General features: G+C 45.8%; 1 protein-coding gene and 2 long non-coding RNA genes across 6 annotated transcripts in view; 1 reads left to right on the top strand and 2 right to left on the bottom strand.

Moving 5' to 3' along the window:
- Positions 1-19,227, bottom strand: part of LOC143770041 (uncharacterized) — a 101,939-nt gene extending 82,712 nt beyond the window's left edge. Inside the window, exon 1 of the long non-coding RNA XR_013214529.1 lies at positions 19,099-19,227. This is a non-coding gene — a long non-coding RNA (uncharacterized LOC143770041). The remainder of the gene's footprint in view (positions 1-19,098) is intronic.
- On the bottom strand, positions 3,515-11,919 carry LOC143770039 (uncharacterized). The gene is made up of 2 exons (XR_013214528.1): positions 10,943-11,919; positions 3,515-10,891 (listed from the first exon to the last, which is right to left on the bottom strand). It is a non-coding gene; the product is annotated as an uncharacterized LOC143770039 (long non-coding RNA).
- The window catches only part of SEC24C (SEC24 homolog C, COPII component), a 113,334-nt gene continuing 111,979 nt past the window's right edge, over positions 19,021-20,375 (top strand). For 2 of the 4 annotated variants that reach the window (XM_077259256.1, XM_077259252.1), the window contains exon 1: positions 19,168-19,307. The gene's annotated coding sequence lies outside the window, so the exon portion shown is untranslated. Of the gene's footprint in view, positions 19,308-20,375 lie in introns of all 4 variants that reach the window. The other 2 variants (XM_077259257.1, XM_077259255.1) reach the window with 2 other exon arrangements.

Genomic DNA, 20,375 nt, shown 5'->3' with positions numbered 1-20,375 from the left:
GTTTTGGTTTTGTATTTTTGTCCAGCTTGTTCCTAAACTATATCCTGACCTTTGCTGGAAGCTCTAGGGGGCTGGTGTTCTCCCCCCGGACCGTTAGACGGTTCGGGGGTTCTTGAATTTCCAGTGTGGATTTTGATAGGGTTTTTGTTGACCATATAAGTTACCTTTCTTTATTCTGCTATCAGTAAGCGGGCCTCTCTGTGCTAAACCTGGTTCATTTCTGTGTTTGTCATTTCCTCTTACCTCACCGTTATTATTTGTGGGGGGCTTCTATCCAGCTTTGGGGTCCCCTTCTCTGGAGGCAAGAAAGGTCTTTGTTTTCCTCTCCTAGGGGTAGCTAGATTCTCCGGCTGGCGCGTGTCATCTAGAATCAACGTAGGAATGATCCCCGGCTACTGCTAGTGTTGGCGTTAGGAGTAGATATATGGTCAACCCAGTTACCACTGCCCTATGAGCTGGATTTTTGTATTCTGCAGACTTCCACGTTCCTCTGAGACCCTCGCCATTGGGGTCATAACAGTTTGCCAGGCCAGTATTAAATGTTTAATGCATTGCAGAAGAGGGATTATAAGAAAGAAGATTCTGAGTTTTTTTTTTTTTCTTCTTCCCCTTTACCTCAGAGTGGCTATGCTTGCTGCAGACATGAATGTCCAGACCTTGATTACAAGTGTGGACCAGCTGGCTACTCGTGTGCAGGGCATACAAGACTATGTTATCAGAAATCCTAGGTCAGAACCTAAAATACCGATTCCTGAACTGTTTTCCGGAGATAGGTTTAAGTTTAGGAATTTCATGAATAATTGTAAATTGTTTTTGTCCCTGAGACCCTGTTCATCTGGAGACTCTGCTCAGCAAGTAAAAATTATTATTTCGTTCTTACGGGGCGACCCTCAGGATTGGGCTTTTTCGCTGGCGCCAGGAGATCCGGCATTGGCTGATATTGATGCGTTTTTTCTGGCGCTCGGTTTACTTTATGAGGAACCCAATCTTGAGATTCAGGCAGAAAAGGCCTTGCTGGCTATGTCTCAGGGGCAGGACGAGGCTGAAGTGTATTGCCAAAAATTTCGGAAATGGTCCGTGCTGACACATTGGAACGAGTGTGCACTGGCCGCTAATTTCAGAAATGGCCTTTCTGAAGCCATTAAGAATGTTATGGTGGGTTTTCCCATTCCCACAGGTCTGAATGATACTATGGCACTGGCTATTCAAATTGACCGGCGGTTGCGGGAGCGCAAAACCGCAAAATCCCTCATGGTGTTGTCTGAACAGACACCTAATTCGGTGCAATGTGATAGAAAAACCGCAAATTCCCTCATGGTGTTGTCTGAACAGACACCTGATTTAATGCAATGTGATAGAATCCTGACTAGAAATGAGCGGAAAATTCATAGACGCCGGAATGGCTTGTGCTACTACTGTGGTGATTCTACACATGTTATCTCAGCATGCTCTAAACGTATAGCTAAGGTTGTTAGTCCTGTCACCGTTGGTAATTTGCAACCTAAATTTATTCTGTCTGTAACTTTGATTTGCTCACTGTCGTCTTATCCTGTCATGGCGTTTGTAGATTCAGGTGCTGCCCTGAGTCTTATGGATCTGTCATTTGCTAAGCGCTGTGGTTTTACTCTTGAACCATTAGTGAATCCTATTCCTCTTAGGGGTATTGATGCTACGCCATTGGCAGCAAATAAACCGCAGTATTGGACACAGGTTACCATGTGCATGACTCCTGAACACCGCGAGGTGATACGTTTCCTGGTTTTACATAAAATGCATGATTTGGTTGTTTTAGGGCTGCCATGGTTACAGACCCATAATCCAGTCCTGGACTGGAAGGCTATGTCAGTCTCAAGTTGGGGCTGTCGTGGTATTCATGGGGATTCCTTGCCTGTGTCTATTGCTTCTTCTACGCCTTCGGAAGTTCCTGAGTATTTGTCTGATTATCAGGATGTCTTCAGTGAGTCTGAGTCCAGTGCACTGCCTCCTCATAGGGACTGTGACTGTGCTATAGATTTGATCCCAGGCAGTAAATTTCCTAAGGGAAGACTGTTTAATCTGTCGGTACCTGAACATACCGCTATGCGTTCATATATCAAGGAGTCTCTGGAGAAAGGACATATTCGTCCGTCTTCTTCCCCTCTTGGTGCGGGATTCTTTTTTGTGGCAAAAAAGGACGGATCTTTGAGGCCTTGTATTGATTATCGGCTTTTAAATAAGATCACTGTCAAATTTCAGTATCCTTTACCGCTGTTGTCTGACTTGTTTGCCCGGATTAAAGGTGCCAAGTGGTTCACCAAGATAGACCTTCGTGGTGCGTACAACCTTGTGCGCATTAAGCAAGGTGATGAATGGAAAACCGCATTCAATACGCCCGAAGGTCATTTTGAGTACTTGGTGATGCCTTTTGGGCTCTCCAATGCGCCTTCAGTTTTTCAGTCCTTTATGCATGACATTTTCCGGAAGTATCTGGATAAATTTTTGATTGTTTATCTGGATGATATTTTGGTTTTTTCTGAGAATTGGGATTCGCATGTGGAGCAGGTCAGGTTGGTCTTTAAAATTTTGCGTGAAAATTCTTTGTTTGTCAAGGGCTCAAAATGTCTCTTTGGTGTACAGAAGGTTCCCTTTTTGGGGTTCATTTTTTCCCCTTCTGCTGTGGAGATGGACCCAGTCAAGGTCCGAGCTATTCTTGATTGGACTCAGCCCTCGTCAGTTAAGAGTATTCAGAAGTTCTTGGGTTTCGCTAACTTCTACCGTCGTTTTATCGCTAATTTTTCTAGCATTGTGAAACCTTTGACGGATATGACCAAGAAGGGCTCCGATGTAGCTAACTGGGCTCCTGCTGCCGTGGAGGCTTTCCAGGAGTTGAAACGCCGGTTTACTTCGGCGCCTGTTTTGTGCCAGCCCGATGTCTCACTTCCCTTTCAGGTTGAGGTGGATGCTTCAGAGATTGGAGCAGGGGCCGTTTTGTCGCAGAGAGGTCCTGGTTGCTCTGTTATGAAACCTTGTGCCTTTTTCTCTAGGAAGTTTTCGCCTGCCGAGCGAAATTATGATGTGGGCAATCGGGAGTTGTTGGCCATGAAGTGGGCATTTGAGGAGTGGCGTCATTGGCTTGAGGGTGCTAAGCATCGTGTGGTGGTCTTGACTGATCACAAAAATCTGATGTATCTCGAGTCTGCTAAACGCCTTAATCCGAGACAGGCCCCGCTGGTCATTGTTTTTCTCCCGCTTTGATTTTGTTGTCTCGTATTTACCAGGTTCAAAGAATGTGAAGGCCGATGCTCTTTCTAGGAGCTTTGTGCCTGATGCTCCTGAAGTCGCTGATCCTGTTGGTATTCTTAAAGATGGAGTTATCTTGTCAGCTATTTCTCAGGATCTGCGACGTGTGTTGCAGAGATTTCAGGCTGAAATTGTCGGGGCCGTAATAACGACAATTAATCCTCATTCACCAGTCATTCCAAATTAATATGTGTGCAGGGCATCTGGTACCGGATAAGAATAAATCAGACAGGTAGCTGGTTCAAACTTAGTTAATGCCCCGTGCATTCACACATGTCTACAGCGATGGCACCAACTGGCTTTATTCTAAAATACAAAACACTATATTGAGTGTTAGGGGAAGGCGTGCATTAGGCGGGGTTTAAACTAGCATCCAGTCTTTCTGATTTGTTATGACGTCTTCTGGTGAATCCTCCCTTTCTTCACATTCCTGAGTTTCGATTCTGAAGAAATGAGTCATCCCTCCAGACACAAACCAGAAATGAAACCGAACTCTAGTGGCCATTTTTAAATACAATTACATATGCATTAGCTAGCAGATAGGAAAAACTTATTGTTTCACAGTATAAAAGTATAGCAGTACAAAAAGAGTATAAAGATATATAAAAGTACAAAGGTATATAAGAAAATACATTTTCACCTTGACAATCCCCCCTAAACACTAAGTTTTTCCCTTAAAGAAGGATCCTTCGAGACTGTCCATGTGATGGGAAAAGGGGAGGTGGATTTCTTCATCCAGACACCTCAGAAACTCTCCCCTAGCGAGAGGCCTCCAGGCAGCTGAACCCTTCACTAACCTCACATGGAGTTCTCCCACTGTCCCTAAACTAAATCTCTTGGCATCATCTGAGAATGGGGGATTTTGTCTACTCTCTTGAGAGGAATGTACTTCGGGATCTCCCCTGGATCAGTACCATTGTACTCTGGTGGATCTACTTCTTGATTGAGGAAGGTGCCAGTCGGAGTTGCTTTGGCAATAACCTTTTTATACAAGGGAATAACACAACAGAGAATTATCGATTCAACTATGAGGAGGGCAATTAGTACTAAACAAACTTATTGAAGGAATCCCTTGATCCCACCTAACCAACTGGAGAAGAAAGATGTGTCTGCTCCAGCATACATGACACATCGTCTTATTGTCCTAATTTGTTCAACTTCTTTAGAAACCTTCAGGTCTTTTGGATCTACATTTCGCCATTCAGGTCTGGCTGTCTATATTTCGTCTCATATGTCTTTGGTCATACCGTCAATGAATGTATTTACCAATACTTTAACATCAAGTGGGTCTATGGGACTGTACTCCATGTCTTCCTATTTCAGCTGTAACCGTCCAAAGTATAGCTCTACACTCTCTCCTTTTGTCACATCTGTAGAAAATCTTAATTTACGTCTTAGCACGTCACCTGTTTTTGTGCTCACTAACTACCTAGGCCTGCCTAGGTGCACTTATACATCCATCATATGGTCATTATTTGTCTGTAGAATGAGAAAGGTTGGTTCTCAGGGTCAGCCAATTGTTTTTGCGTAGCTAGCTAGTCAGTGGGCCTCCAGGGATAATACTCCTGTATCTGTCTTACCCTACCTGATGTGGTCGGTTCTCTGGTGGTGGGGGTGACATGACATGCTGGTCTACAGCTCCTTCCCAAAAGGATTACTGTCAGCCTACTATGTCCCCACTATCCACCAACCACAATCCTGTGTCAGCTTCTTATATCACTGCATGTGATCTTGTCTGGACAGGATTCAGTGTAATTCTCTTAGGTCGGGTTGCAGCACGGGTCATACAAGTGCTAGGACCCAAACCCTCAACTATACCCTAAAAGGCATCACAGCTATAATTGACAAATCTTTATTCACTGTAATATATATATTTGATCCATTCAACATTTTTATTAATCTGCATCTGTGGTACTATAGAAGCAAAGCCGGCATAAATCTGGTTCTGGGCTTTAAACTGGTCAGGCACCCCCCTTGGCACTCCAATGGCATCAATATATACTAGTGGATCTTCTTCATAACTCATGTGGAGCTGATCAAGGCTTCTCCTCTTTCTGGTAGGTTCATCAGGTATCTTTGGTGTATATATATTGTGTATGTTTAATTAGCAAATCAGTATCTAGAGAACTGTTCTCTTTGCAGAAACTTGTCTTAAAAATCCCTACTGGTGTACCTGTGGTGTCGTGGGAATTGTAGCAGGTGTAATTGTCAGCTAATACGGTTACTTCTCCTGGGACCTTTAGTTTGGGTTTCTTATGAATCAGTGGGACGTAATCTGGACAATCAGTGGACTTCAAACCTTTCAACAGATTCATGACACAGGCAGTAGTGTTGTCATCAGGAAAAAGCAATGCATGTGTGTACAGATGCGTATTCGCAGCAGCACAAGCAATACATCCTACAGAGATGTTCTGGACTTTTACATTGTATCTCACCCATTCTAACCATAGGTTTTTCCTTGGGGCTGTTTGTGTTTCTATGGAGAAAACCTCTTGCCAACTAAGACCTGGAATGGGGATTACTTCATTAACTACTTTTTGCAAACGCTCACCTGGGCCTAAATTCCCATGGTATCCACTACTAAATACATAATTATAATGCCTTCCTAATACGAACGTCTGCAGATCAGCAGATTGGGGATTTTCAAGATTTAGGAGGAGGGGGTAACAACTTTTACCCCATTTACAGCCCCTAAGTGGTTGCAGAAGGGCTGTAAGATGCATTCTCTCACGGAGAGTCCTACCCGTTCTATCCTTAGGGAACATGGCTTCACTAGGTTTATATCCCCAATCGTCTCCCGTATTCCGAGCAGCATCTGTCTAATAATAACAATTATTGTTGTCATTTCTGGTAACACATATATAAAACTGGATGATTCCCTCTACCACCCATTCAGTCTCGGGACACTTAACTACATCACAGAAATCAAATCGCCAGATATTCACCGGGGCTGTCAGGTTTACCCAGAGAATAATGGGGCCAGGATTCTTATTTACAATAGGGGCCGAAGAGGTAGGGGCGAGGATGGCCCCCATTTCCAGGATCAAAAACAACAGCAACATTTCCCTTCAGTCACTTCTGTGACTAAACACTGGTTCGGTCTCTTTTACAGTGTGAAGCGTGAATCCAGGTGCTCTTTCCTTCAAGTTTTACTGCAGTGGGGGTGACCAGGATCACCGTGTGAGGTCCTTCAAATCTCGGCTGGAGACAATCTCTACGCACAAACTTTTTCACATACACTAGGTCTCCTGGATGCAAAGGGATGGTGTCCAGGAACCTTGTCTGGGTCTGGAAAAGAACTGAAAACGGTTAAATGCACTTTGGCAAAGTGTCCATGTAGGGCCTGCACATAGCTAGTCAAGTCCTGGTACTTGAGTTGCAACTGTTGTGGAAAGAAACATTCAAAATTGGGGCTCCTGCCAAACAGAATCTCATACGGTGACAGTCCTGTCTTCCTGTTTGGGGTATATCTTACTGAAAACAAAGCTAGAAGAAGGCATTCTGTCCGTGGTTTACCAGTCTCTGCCATTGCCTTCTGGATTTTAAACTTAAGACTTCCATTTAGTCTTTCCACTTTTCCACTACTCTGTGCATGGAGTATGCAATGCTTGACTTACCCCCAGTGCTGCCATTACCTCTGACATGATCTCTCCAGTAAAATGGGAACCCTGATCGCTTTCAATGACTTCAGGAATTCCATACCTGCATATGATCTCAGCCATCAGTTTCTTCGCCGTTGTCTTAGCCGTAGCTTTGGCAACTGGGTAGGCCTCTGGCCAACCTGAAAATAAATCAATGCAGACCAACACATACTCATACGTCCCTACCCTGGGTAACTGAATATAATCATTCTGCAGTCTCTGGAATTGGTTAAAGGGCCGGGGAGTGTGTTTGGATGGGGTTTTCACTGTCCTACTCTGATTATGTGTGGCACATATCATGCAGCTCTGTACCTGCCTTTCTGCGCAGGTGGAAAACCCGGGGGCAATCCATTGTTTCTGTAGGGTGTCACACATGGCCGTCTTCGAGTGGTGCACATTCCCGTGCAGAACCTGTGCCATCATTGGGTACAGTACCTGTGGTAGGCAGACCTTTTCACCCCTCCCCCATAGTCCGGTAACGGTATCAAAGCAAGCCCCTATCTTTTGCCACCTATTTTTCTCCTCCTTACTTGCCTGTTCTTGTAACCGGGCTAAGATGTCTTTCAACACAAATGGAGATGGTGGGGTGTCTAGGTGATGTACTTGAGAGGCCACAGGCGTGCTTGCTGCTTTCTTGGCAGCCTGGTCTGCCAGTGCTTACCCTTTTGTCCGTCCATCAGTGCCTTTGCTATGTGCCTTTACCTTTATGATGCCTGATTGGGTGGGAAACTGTAGTGCATTCATAAGTTGCTGGACTGCCTCAGCATATTTAAAGGGGTGGCCATTTGCTGTCAGGAAAGCCCTGGCTCTCCAGATAGGCCCATAACCGTGTGCAATGCCAAAAGCATACCTGGAATCAGTGTAGATATTTACACTCTTACCTTCTGCTTCTTGTGCAGACATATGAGCTGGCATTAACTCTGCCTTGATTACCTCATGTTCTGAGACCACAGCATATCTGGTACAGTAGCGTCCTTGGTCATCTTGGTGACGGGATCCATCTACAAAAAGCTCAAAATCAGCATTAGAATAGGCACACTAGAGACCAGCCGTTTCCTAAGACATCAATTCTAGACAATCATGTGGTTTGGAAACCTAATCTTGTTCCTCTGGATCCATTCTAGAAAGAAAAAGAGTGTCCTTTTTCATGTCACCTACTCCTCCCCCCTTTGGATCCAGGGGAACTAGGAGAAAAGTAGCGGGGTTTAGGACAGTGCACCTTTTCAAAGTCACATCAGTAGGCATGAGAATAGCACACCGAAGTCGCAGCTGTCCAGCCATGGACATGTGGCTAGATTATACTTGGTTAGGGATACTATATACATTGTGTGGGGTGTGGACCATCAGTGGGTAATTCAAAACAATCTCTGAAGATTTGTGTAGCAACAGCTGGACAGACAACACAGTCCAAATACAGGAGGGACTTCCTCTTGCCACCCTATCCAGGAGGCTACTATAATAAGCAACAGGTCTCTGTTTGTCTCCATGAAGCTGAGTCAGCACACCTGTAGCATGTCCTGCATAGGTGAGCTCTGTCTGCAAGGCAGTCTGCAATACTGTACGGCAGTGCTCGGGTGTCTTGTAATCATATATAGGGCCTGCAATGTGTAACACTATATCACAGGGCAAATTCCCTCTTTGGGTGGACATAGCGTCTCCTGGATGCAAGGGGCCATGAGCGGCAAGGTAGGCCTGACACTCTTGGGCTATAACTGGCCCCCCCATTTTTTTTTTTTTTTTTTTTTTTTTTTTTAACGGGAAACACGGGTGTGTTACCTGGGGAAACACAGGGTATCAGAGCACCATTATCGAATAACATTTGTATTTGCCCCTTGAGACACTGCGCCTGATCATGTTTCAAAGGGTACTGATGGACTTTGGGAAAAGGAGCACCAGGTTTGAGAAACACTTTTACTGGTTCTACAGGCATTATTGGGGGAGAATCTGGGTCCACCAGGACCACCATAACCGCGGGAAGGGCAAGCAGGATACACATCTCTTTATATTCATCTGCATAGGAGTTATATAACGCAAGGACCATCTGACCATCATCTTGGAATTATATCCTGGAGCAGAACTGTAATAAGAAATCTGCCCCCAGTAAATTTACCGAACATATAGAAGAGATTACGAACTGAGCAGTAACTTCAGGGAAAGGTCCCACAGGGATAGGTTTTATAAGAGTATATTTATTGGGTCTGTCATCCACTCTAATTAAAACAAGCTCTTGATCTGAGAATTTGCATGGCGGGGCTGGGGAGATAATAAAATTCCCATACGGGGTTAAAGGCGTATTGGAGTGTGAAGCTGGACTCACGTGTACGAAGGGAGGGGGCAGAAACTAGAGTCTGTTACATAGACAGCAAGAAGCGCTGCTGATTTAACCCCTTTTTTTTTTTTTTTTTTTTTTTCTGCTGGACTAAATTCTTTTGAAAACCTTTTACTATTTGCAATGCATCATCCGGAGTGGAAATCTCAATATCGGGTCTACTACAAAAAGGTATAAATGGGCTTTTTATTACAATGGGAATCCCAGATCTTCAAACACTACCATAAGACGCCCATAGAACTTCTCGGCAATCCAGGATATATATTGCTGTAAGGGGCACAGGGTTTACAGTCGGGAGTAGAGGTTTAATTTCCTGGGGAGGGACCATATTATCCAGCAGGGAGACCCCCCCCCCCCTATCCCAAACTTTTAATTGCTTGCTTTACTCAACTCTTTTACCAATCTTTCAATTACACTGATACAAATCTCCTTATAAAACCAGGCACTAAATCTCACTTTCAAATTCCAGATTATAATATTTCTTCATACTTCAGAACAATGTTGTCGCTTTAAACCAGACACAGATCCACCAGAGAAAATACAGAGAACACCGTTACAGTATGTGCTCTCTCCATTCCAAGGACACAGAGATAAGAGATCACAGCATTCCTCTACACAGAGAAAAGAGACAAGCAATTAGCACAGCTACGCGTGTGACCCCTCCCTGCTAGACAGCACAGAATTCCTCAGCGTACAAGGGAGAATATTGAGCCCAGCTCTTTGCCCCCCCTGTCTCTAGCACGTAGCGTAGATAAGGAGAAGAGAGGAGAACTGACAAAAATCTTGCAGCGGTCTGCTCAGCCCCCTACAGTACACAGCACTGATACAAAGCTCCGTATCTTCTACAGTCACAAATTACAGCAGTTTTCAGACCTAATTTCAACAAAACTTTCCTATAATCCTCCGTGGTCTGGGCGGAGCCCCAAAGACTGGTCCGTACACACACACAAGGCAGGTCTCCACCCAGGTTGGATTCTGCACAACACAAACAGGACACACCTACACTTCTGGAGATCTCTTTCCGCCGCCATTACAGGGCGCTGGCTGAGACTATATTTTCATCATCAGTGGCACGGCGGCCATTTTACAATCTGTAAGATCACAGTTCACAGGCATTTTATAACCAAACACGGGTTCTGTATTATCTGATCCTTCCTCTCCATCAACCTATTCTCATCCTTTGTTCTTTAAGCCTCGCGCAACTCGCAGATAAGCTTCTTGACTGCCTCTTGCCCTCCCGTGACCATTGTCTTGACTTCCACGGCATCCTCATCTAACTTGTGGGGCACTGACTTCTTTTGCTGTAAGATACGCAGCTTGGCTCCCAGGATACTATGGTTTTCTGCAGTAAAACCACTGGCAGCGATACCAACACGGTGTTCCACAGTACGGAGCCTCACGTTCGACGTACTAGGAAAAGAGCCTCGCGCTCAATATTTCCTGTCCCTAACCTGAACACAGTGATTACAGACTATCCTGCCACGATATCCCAAACAGTCGGGAGGCAGCCTCCTAATGAGACCCCTCCACAAAAATTCTGGTGGTCCCGTATGGAGCGTCTTAATTACCGGTTTCTGGTGGTCCCGTTCCGGGACGTCTTAATTACCTATTCTGGTGGTTCCATACGGGGCGTCTTAATTACCTATTTGTACTCAAAATTCTGGTGGTCCCTGGCTTGGGACATCTTAATTACCTGTTAGTACAATATCACAGAGGCTGCGTCTCCTATCCCTTTCTCTAAGCTGCCCCACACTCTACAACTAGCTCAATTTTTTTTTTCAGTCCACTTCACTACTAGACAATAGTCACGGGTAGGGTGGTTGAACGGAGTACAATGACCGGTAAAGGAGGTGTGGTGTACAGAGGTCGCACAGGATGCGACGTCTCTCAGTTGCTGGTTCAGAGCGTGGCACAGGATCACGTTTGATCTCACCACTCGATCATTCACCTCCCGGACCCAAGGAGACTACAGACAAACCAATAACGGCTGAGACACTAGCAAGTGTGACATATACAGTGTATATGATCGCCACTTACCGTATCAGGAGGGTGATCAGTCCTCGAGGTCAGCCACCACGGGTATCATCCACAGACATCCAGGCATGGGTCCAGAGGGTCTCGGATCGCTGGCCACGCCCCCCGTTGGTCGCGCCAAAATTGTCGGGGCCGTAATAACGACAATTAATCCTCATTCACCAGTCATTCCAAATTAATATGTGTGCAGGGCATCTGGTACCGGATAAGAATAAATCAGACAGGTAGCTGGTTCAAACTTAGTTAATGCCCCGTGCATTCACACATGTCTACAGCGATGGCACCAACTGGCTTTATTCTAAAATACAAAACACTATATTGAGTGTTAGGGGAAGGCGTGCATTAGGCGGGGTTTAAACTAGCATCCAGTCTTTCTGATTTGTTATGACGTCTTCTGGTGAATCCTCCCTTTCTTCACATTCCTGAGTTTCGATTCTGAAGAAATGAGTCATCCCTCCAGACACAAACCAGAAATGAAACCGAACTCTAGTGGCCATTTTTAAATACAATTACATATGCATTAGCTAGCAGATAGGAAAAACTTATTGTTTCACAGTATAAAAGTATAGCAGTACAAAAAGAGTATAAAGATATATAAAAGTACAAAGGTATATAAGAAAATACATTTTCACCTTGACAATAGGCCTGAGTCTTGTCCACCTGACAGACTGTTTGTTCCGGATAAGTGGACCAGCAGAGTCATTTCTGAGGTTCATTCCTCGGTGTTGGCAGGTCACCCGGGAATTTTTGGCACCAGAGATCTGGTGGCCAGGTCCTTTTGGTGGCCTTCCTTGTCAAGGGATGTGCGGTCATTTGTGCAGTCCTGTGGGACTTGTGCTCGAGCTAAGCCTTGCTGTTCTCGTGCCAGCGGTTTGCTCTTGCCCTTGCCTGTCCCGAAGAGACCTTGGACACATATCTCCATGGATTTCATTTCTGATCTTCCGCTGTCTCAGGGCATGTCCGTTGTCTGGGTGATATGTGATCGCTTCTCCAAGATGGTCCATTTGGTTCCTTTGCCTAAGCTGCCTTCCTCTTCCGATCTGGTTCCGGTGTTTTTCCAGAACGTGGTTCGTTTGCACGGCATCCCTGAGAATATTGTGTCAGACAGAGGATCCCAGTTCGTTTCTAGGTTCTGGCGATCCTTTTGTAGTAGGATGGGCATTGATTTGTCGTTTTCGTCTGCTTTCCATCCTCAGACTAATGGACAGACGGAGCGAACCAATCAGACTTTGGAGGCTTATTTGAGGTGTTTTGTCTCTGCTGATCAGGACGATTGGGTGACATTCTTGCCGTTGGCTGAGTTTGCCCTTAATAATCGGGCTAGTTCCGCCACCTTGGTTTCGCCTTTTTTCTGCAACTCTGGTTTCCATCCTCGCTTTTCTTCGGGTCATATGGAGCCTTCTGACTGTCCTGGGGTGGATTCTGTGGTGGATAGGTTGCAGCGGATCTGGAATCATGTGGTGGACAACTTGAAGTTGTCACAGGAGAGGGCTCAGCGCTTTGCCAACCGCCGCCGCGGTGTGGGTCCCCGACTACGCGTTGGGGATTTGGTATGGCTTTCTTCCCGCTTTGTTCCTATGAAGGTCTCCTCTCCCAAATTTAAACCTCGTTTTATTGGGCCTTACAAGATATTGGAAATCCTTAATCCTGTATCTTTTCGTCTGGATCTTCCTGTGTCGTTTGCTATTCACAATGTATTTCATAGGTCCTTGTTGCGGCGGTACATTGTGCCTGTAGTTCCTTCTGCTGAGCCTCCTGCTCCGGTGTTGGTTGAGGGCGAGTTGGAGTACGTGGTGGAGAAGATCTTGGATTCTCGCCTCTCCAGGCGGAGGCTTCAGTACCTGGTTAAGTGGAAGGGCTATGGTCAGGAGGATAATTCCTGGGTGGTCGCCTCTGATGTTCATGCGGCCGATTTAGTTCGTGCCTTTCATGCCGCTCATCCTGATCGCCCTGGTGGTCGTGGTGAGGGTTCGGTGACCCCTCACTAAGGGGGGGGTACTGTTGTGAATTCGCTTTTTGCTCCCTCTAGTGGTTATTAGTTTTTTGACTCTGGTTTTTCTGTCATTCCTTTTATCCGCACCTGGGTCGTTAGTTAGGGGTGTTGCTATATAAGCTCCCTGGACCTTCAGTTCTATGCCTGGCAACGTAGTTATCAGAGCTAGTCTGCTGTGCTCTTGTCTACTGATCCTGGTTCCAGTTATATCAGCTAAGTCTGCCTTTTGCTTTTTGCTATTTGTTTTGGTTTTGTATTTTTGTCCAGCTTGTTCCTAAACTATATCCTGACCTTTGCTGGAAGCTCTAGGGGGCTGGTGTTCTCCCCCCGGACCGTTAGACGGTTCGGGGGTTCTTGAATTTCCAGTGTGGATTTTGATAGGGTTTTTGTTGACCATATAAGTTACCTTTCTTTATTCTGCTATCAGTAAGCGGGCCTCTCTGTGCTAAACCTGGTTCATTTCTGTGTTTGTCATTTCCTCTTACCTCACCGTTATTATTTGTGGGGGGCTTCTATCCAGCTTTGGGGTCCCCTTCTCTGGAGGCAAGAAAGGTCTTTGTTTTCCTCTCCTAGGGGTAGCTAGATTCTCCGGCTGGCGCGTGTCATCTAGAATCAACGTAGGAATGATCCCCGGCTACTGCTAGTGTTGGCGTTAGGAGTAGATATATGGTCAACCCAGTTACCACTGCCCTATGAGCTGGATTTTTGTATTCTGCAGACTTCCACGTTCCTCTGAGACCCTCGCCATTGGGGTCATAACACTCACCCTTGGGAAAATAAAAAATTGGGGGTGAAAAGATAATTTTTGTGAAAAAATATGATTTTTTATTTTTACGGCTCTGCATTATAAACTTCTGTAAAGCACTTGTTGGGTCAAAGTGCTCACCACACATCTAGATAAGTTCCTTAGGGGGTCTACTTTCCAAAATGGTGTCACTTGTGGGGGGTTTCAATGTTTAGGCACATCAGGGGCTCTCCAAATGCAACATGGCGTCCCATCTCAATTCCAGTCAATTTTGCATTGAAAAGTCAAATGGCGCTCCTTTGCTTCCAAGCTCTGCCATGCGCCCAAACTGTGGTTTACCCCCACATATGGGGTATCAGCGTACTCAGGACAAATTGTACAACAACTTTTGGGGTCTATTTTCTCCTGTTACCCTTGGTAAAATAAAACAAATTGGAGCTGAAATAAATTTTGTGTGAAAAAAAGTTAAATGTTCATTTTTATTTAAACATTCCAAAAATTCCTGTGAAACACCTGAAGGGTTAATAAACTTCTTGAAAGTGGTTTTGAGTACCTTGAGGGGTGCAGTTTTTAGAATGGTGTCACACTTGGGTATTTTCTATCATATAGACCCGTCAAAATGACTTCAAATGAGATGTGGTCCCTAAAAAAAAATGGTGTTGTAAAAATGAGAAATTGCTGGTCAACTTTTAACCCTTATAACTCCGTCACAAAAAAAAATTTTGGTTCCAAAATTGTGCTGATGTAAAGTAGACATGTGGGAAATGTTATTTATTAAGTATTTTGTGTGACATATGTCTGTGATTTAAGGGCATAAAAATTCAAAGTTGGAAAATTGCGAAATTTTCAAAATTTTCGCCAAATATTTGTTTTTTTCACAAATAAACGCAAGTTATATCGAAGAAATTTTACCACTAACATGAAGTACAATATGTCACGAGAAAACAATGTCAGAATCGCCAAGATCCGTTGAAGCGTTCCAGAGTTATAACCTCATAAAAGGACAGTGGTCAGAATTGTAAAAATTGGCCCGGTCATTAACGTGCAAACCACCCTCGGGGCTTAAGGGGTTAAAAGTTGACCAGCAATTTCTCATTTTTACAACACCATTTTTTTTTAGGGACCACATCTCATTTGAAGTCATTTTGAGGGGTCTATATGATAGAAAATACCCAAGTATGACACCATTCTAAAAACTGCACCCCTCAAGGTGCTCAAAACCACATTCAAGAAGTTTATTAACCCTTCAGGTGTTTCACAGGAATTTTTGGAATGTTTAAATAAAAATGAACATTTAACTTTTTTTCACCAAAAATTTACTTCAGCTCCAATTTGTTTTATTTTACCAAGGGTAACAGGAGAAAATGGACCACAAACGTTGTTGTACAATTTGTCCTGAGTACGCCGATATCCCATATGTGGGGGTAAACCACTGTTTGGGCGCATGGGAGAGCTCGGAAGGGAAGGAGCGCCGTTTGACTTTTCAATGCATAATTGACAGGAATTGAGATGGGACGCCATGTTGCGTTTGGAGAGCCACTGATGTGCCTAAACATTGAAACCCCCCACAAGTACACCATTTTGGAAAGTAGACCCCCTAAGGAACTTATCTAGAGGTGTGGTGAGCACTTTGACCCACCAAGTGCTTCACAGAAGTTTATAATCCAGAACAGTAAAAATAAAAAATCATTTTTTTTCACAAAAATTATCTTTTCGCCCCAAATTTTTTATTTTCCCAAGGGTAAGAGAAGAAATTGGACCCCAACAGTTGTTGTACAATTTGTCCTGAGTACGCTGATACCCCAAATGTGGGGGTTAACCACTGTTTGGGTGCATGGGAGAGCTCGGAAGGGAAGGAGCGCCGTTTGACTTTTCAATGCATAATTGACAGGAATTGAGATGGGACGGCATGTTGCGTTTGGAGAGCCACTGATGTGCCTAAACATTGAAACCCCCACAAGTGACACCATTTTGGAAAGTAGACCCCTAAGGAACTTATCTAGATGTGTGGTGAGCACTTTGACCCACCAAGTGCTTCACAGAAGTTTATAATGCAGAGCCGTAAAAATAAAACAAAAATTTTTCCCACAAAAATTATTTTTTAGCCCCCAGTTTTGTATTTTTCCGAGGGTAACAGGAGAAATTGGACCCCCAAAGTTGTTGTCCAATTTGTCCTGAGTGCTCTGATACCCCATATGTGGGGGGGAACCACCGTTTGGGCGCATGGGAGGGCTCGGAAGGGAAGGAGCGCCATTTGGAATGCAGACTTAGATGGAATGGTCTGCATGCGTCACATTGCGTTTGCAGAGCCCCTAATGTACCTAAACAGTAGAAACCCCCCACAAGTGACACCATTTTGGAAAGTAGACCCCCTAAGGAACTCATCTAGATGTTTTGTGAGAGCTTTGAACCCCCAAGTGTTTCACTACAGTTTATAACGCAGAGCCGTGAAAATAAAAAATCCTTTTTTTTTCCACAAAAATTATTTTTTAGCCCCCAGTTTTGTATTTTCCCAAGGGTAACAGGAGAACTTGGACCCCAAAAGTTGTCCAATTTGTCCTGAGTACGCTGATACCCCATATGTTGGGGTAAACCCCTGTGTGGGCACACGGGAGAGCTCGGAAGGGAAGGAGCACTGTTTTACTTTTTCAATGCAGAATTGGCTGGAATTGAGATCGGACGCCATGTCGCGTTTGGAGAGCCCCTGATGTGCCTAAACAGTGGAAACCCCCCAATTATAACTGAAACCCTAATCCCAACGGTAACCCTAACCACACCTCTAACCCAGCACACACCCCTAACCCTAATCCCAACCCTATTCCCAACCGTAAATGTAATGCAAACCCTAACTTTAGCCCCAACCCTAACTGTAGCCTTAACCCTAGCCCTAACCCTAGCCCTAAACCTAACCCTAGCCCTAATCCTAACCCTAGCCCTAACCCTAGCCCCAACCCTAACCCTAGCCCCAACCCTAACCCTAGCCCTAATGGGAAAATGGAAATAAATACGTTTTTTAAATTTTTTTATTTTTCCATAACTAAGGGGGTGATGAAGGGGGGTTTGATTTACTTTTATAGCGGGTTTTTTAGCGGATTTTTATGATTGGCAGCCATCACACACTAAAAGACGTTTTTTATTGCAAAAAATATTTTGACATTTTTTGATCGCTTTTTATTCCGATTTTTGTGAGGCAGAATGACCAAAAACCAGCTATTCATGAATTTCTTTTGGGGGAGGCGTTTATAGCGTTCCTCGTTTGGTAAAATTGATAAAGCAGTTTTATTCTTCGGGTCAGTACGATTACAGCGATATCTCATTTATATCATTTTTTTATGTTTTGGCGCTTTTATACGATAAAAACTATTTTATAGAAAAAATAATTATTTTGGCATCGCTTTATTCTGAGGACTATAACTTTTTTATTTTTTTACTGATGATGCTGTATGGCGGCTCTTTTTTTGCGGGACAAAATGACGCTTTCAGCGGTACCATGGTTATTTATATCTTTTTGATTGCGTTTTATTCCACTTCTTATTCGGCGGTATAATAAAGCGTTTTTTTGCGTTTTTTTTTTTTTTCCTTACGGTGTTTACTGAAGGGGTTAACTAGTGGGACAGTTTTATAGGTTGGGTCGTTACGGACACGGCGATACTAAATATGTGTACTTTTGTTTTGTTTTGTTTTTATTTAGATAAAGAAATGTATTTATGGGAATAATATTTTATTTTTATTTTTACACATGTGAAAAAATTTTTTTAAACTTTTTTACTTTGTCCCAGGGGGGGACATCACAGATCGGTGATCTGACAGTTTGCACAGCACTCTGTCAGATCACCGATCTGACTTAGAGCACTGCAGGCTTACCAGCGCCTGCTGTGAGCAGGCTCTCGGTAAGCCACCTCCCTCCCTGCAGGACCCGGATGCCGCGGCTATCTTGGATCCGGGACCTGCAGCGAGGAAGGAGGTAGGAGACCCTCGGAGCAACGCGATCACATCGCGTTGCTGCGGGGGTCTCAGGGAAGCCCGCAGGGAGCCCCCTCCCTGCGCAATGCTTCCCTATACCGCCGGCACACCGCGATCATGTTTGATCGCGGTGTGCCGGGGGTTAATGTGCCGGGGGCGGTCCACATAGCGCCGGATGTCAGCTGCGATAGGCAGCTGACACCCGGCCGCGATCCCCCCGTGAGCGCGGCCGATCGCGCTGGACGTACTATTCCGTCCTTGGGAAGTAGGGCCCACCCCACATGGACAAAATAGTACGTCCAATGACAGAAAGGGGTTAAATTCCCCTTGACTATCATTGCTTGGGCACTACACTGTGGATTTGATGCAATTCTATGCGTCCAAAAATGCTGCGGATCCGCATCAAAACGTGAGCACATAGCCTAAACATGCAATTATACTGCAGCGCAGGTGCCATGGCGGTATTATATATACTAGGGGGCAGGTCAGCAGGCTGCATTATGAATACCTAATCAGAGCACCACATGAAGACCCCCACAGGCAGGCCCGAAGCACGAGCATATCATTAACTCAAAACTGAAAATAAAGATTACACAACAACCACAAGACGGATTTCATCACCCAGGTATCATTGTAATCAGTATAACGGCGCCAACCTGACACTGACTGTAGGTTACTGTGCACAATCCTGCTGACAATTTTGCCTTTAATGGACATATTAAAAAAAAGTCGCCCATAAAAAACACATGAAACATTTTATAGAAAACACTTCAGGAAACGTTAAAAAAACACAAAAACGGTTCATGAAGGAAAAAATTCTCAGAAACTGCCAAATTGAAGGAGCATTTCCTGAAGCTTTTTCTGATTGGGAAAACTGGTGTTTTTTACGGCTTCATCAAATCTCGGAGTGCGCATGTCCTAACTGCCCTGAGGGAGCACAGGGATCACGTGAAGTAGATAATGTTTTCCTTCCCCAAGCGGCACTTTCCGAACACCGACCAGTTTGTATAAAGCAGACCGTTCAGTCCACCATGTTACAGCGTACACACAACACAACCAACACGAACAGGAAAGTTCCTCCATAGTAGCATTGCCAGTAGTAAAGATGGCAGACCTCATAAACTTGCGCAGGCGCGTCTAACGCCAGGTGACCGGGTTTGCTTCTGCGTGGTGCCTCCTCTGTGACTGCTCTTCCTGTCTGGGCGGAGTGTGGACGTGGCAGAGCCTGAGAAGCCCGAAGTTTATGTCATTTCCGGTAGGAACTGGAGGCGACGCTTTCTGGAAGCGGACGGGAAGTGAGTGAAGGAGCCGGAGCGGAAGGAGGTGAGTTACTGTCACTTGTCCTGGGGGCCAGGATAGGCCAAGAAAAAGTCGGGGGCCCGCGCGGACCCGGGAGCCGGAAGACCGGCAGCGCAGTGTGTGTTCTGTCAGTGAGGGAGGCCGGCACCTCGCAGTGTGTGTTCTGTCAGTGCGGGAGGCCGGCACCTCGCAGTGTGTGTTCTGTCAGTGAGGGAGGCCGGCACCTCGCAGTGTGTGTTCTGTCAGTGCGGGAGGCCGGCAGCGCAGTGTGTGTTCTGTCAGTGCGGGAGGCCGGCAGCGCAGTGTGTGTGTGTTCTGTCAGTGAGGGAGGCCGGCAGCGCAGTGTGTGTTCTGTCAGTGAAGGAGGCCGGCAGCGCAGTGTGTGTTCTGTCAGTGAGGGAGGCCGGCAGCGTAGTGTGTGTTCTGTCAGTGCGGGAGGCCGGCACCTCGCAGTGTGTGTTCTGTCAGTGCGGGAGGCCGGCACCTCGCAGTGTGTGTTCTGTCAGTGCGGGAGGCCGGCACCTCGCAGTGTGTGTTCTGTTAGTGCGGGAGGCCGGCACCTCGCAGTGTGTGTTCTGTCAGTGCGGGAGGCCGGCACCTCGCAGTGTGTGTTCTGTCAGTGCGGGAGGCCGGCACCTCGCAGTGTGTGTTCTGTCAGTGCGGGAGGCCGGCACCTCGCAGTGTGTGTTCTGTCAGTGCGGGAGGCCGGCACCTCGCAGTGTGTGTTCTGTCAGTGCGGGAGGCCGGCACCTCGCAGTGTGTGTTCTGTCAGTGCGGGAGGCCGGCACCTCGCAGTGTGTGTTCTGTCAGTGAGGGAGGCCGGCACCTCGCAGTGTGTGTTCTGTCAGTGCGGGAGGCCGGCAGCGCAGTGTGTGTTCTGTCAGTGCGGGAGGCCGGCAGCGCAGTGTGTGTGTGTTCTGTCAGTGAGGGAGGCCGGCAGCGCAGTGTGTGTTCTGTCAGTGAAGGAGGCCGGCAGCGCAGTGTGTGTTCTGTCAGTGAGGGAGGCCGGCAGCGTAGTGTGTGTTCTGTCAGTGCGGGAGGCCGGCACCTCGCAGTGTGTGTTCTGTCAGTGCGGGAGGCCGGCACCTCGCA

This window comes from Ranitomeya variabilis, chromosome 4 (assembly GCF_051348905.1).
Source record: "Ranitomeya variabilis isolate aRanVar5 chromosome 4, aRanVar5.hap1, whole genome shotgun sequence".
In the NCBI taxonomy this organism is placed as follows: Eukaryota; Metazoa; Chordata; class Amphibia; order Anura; family Dendrobatidae; genus Ranitomeya; species Ranitomeya variabilis.
The sequence above is the reverse complement of the archived record's forward strand: the minus strand, read 5'-3'. Positions and strand labels throughout refer to the sequence as shown.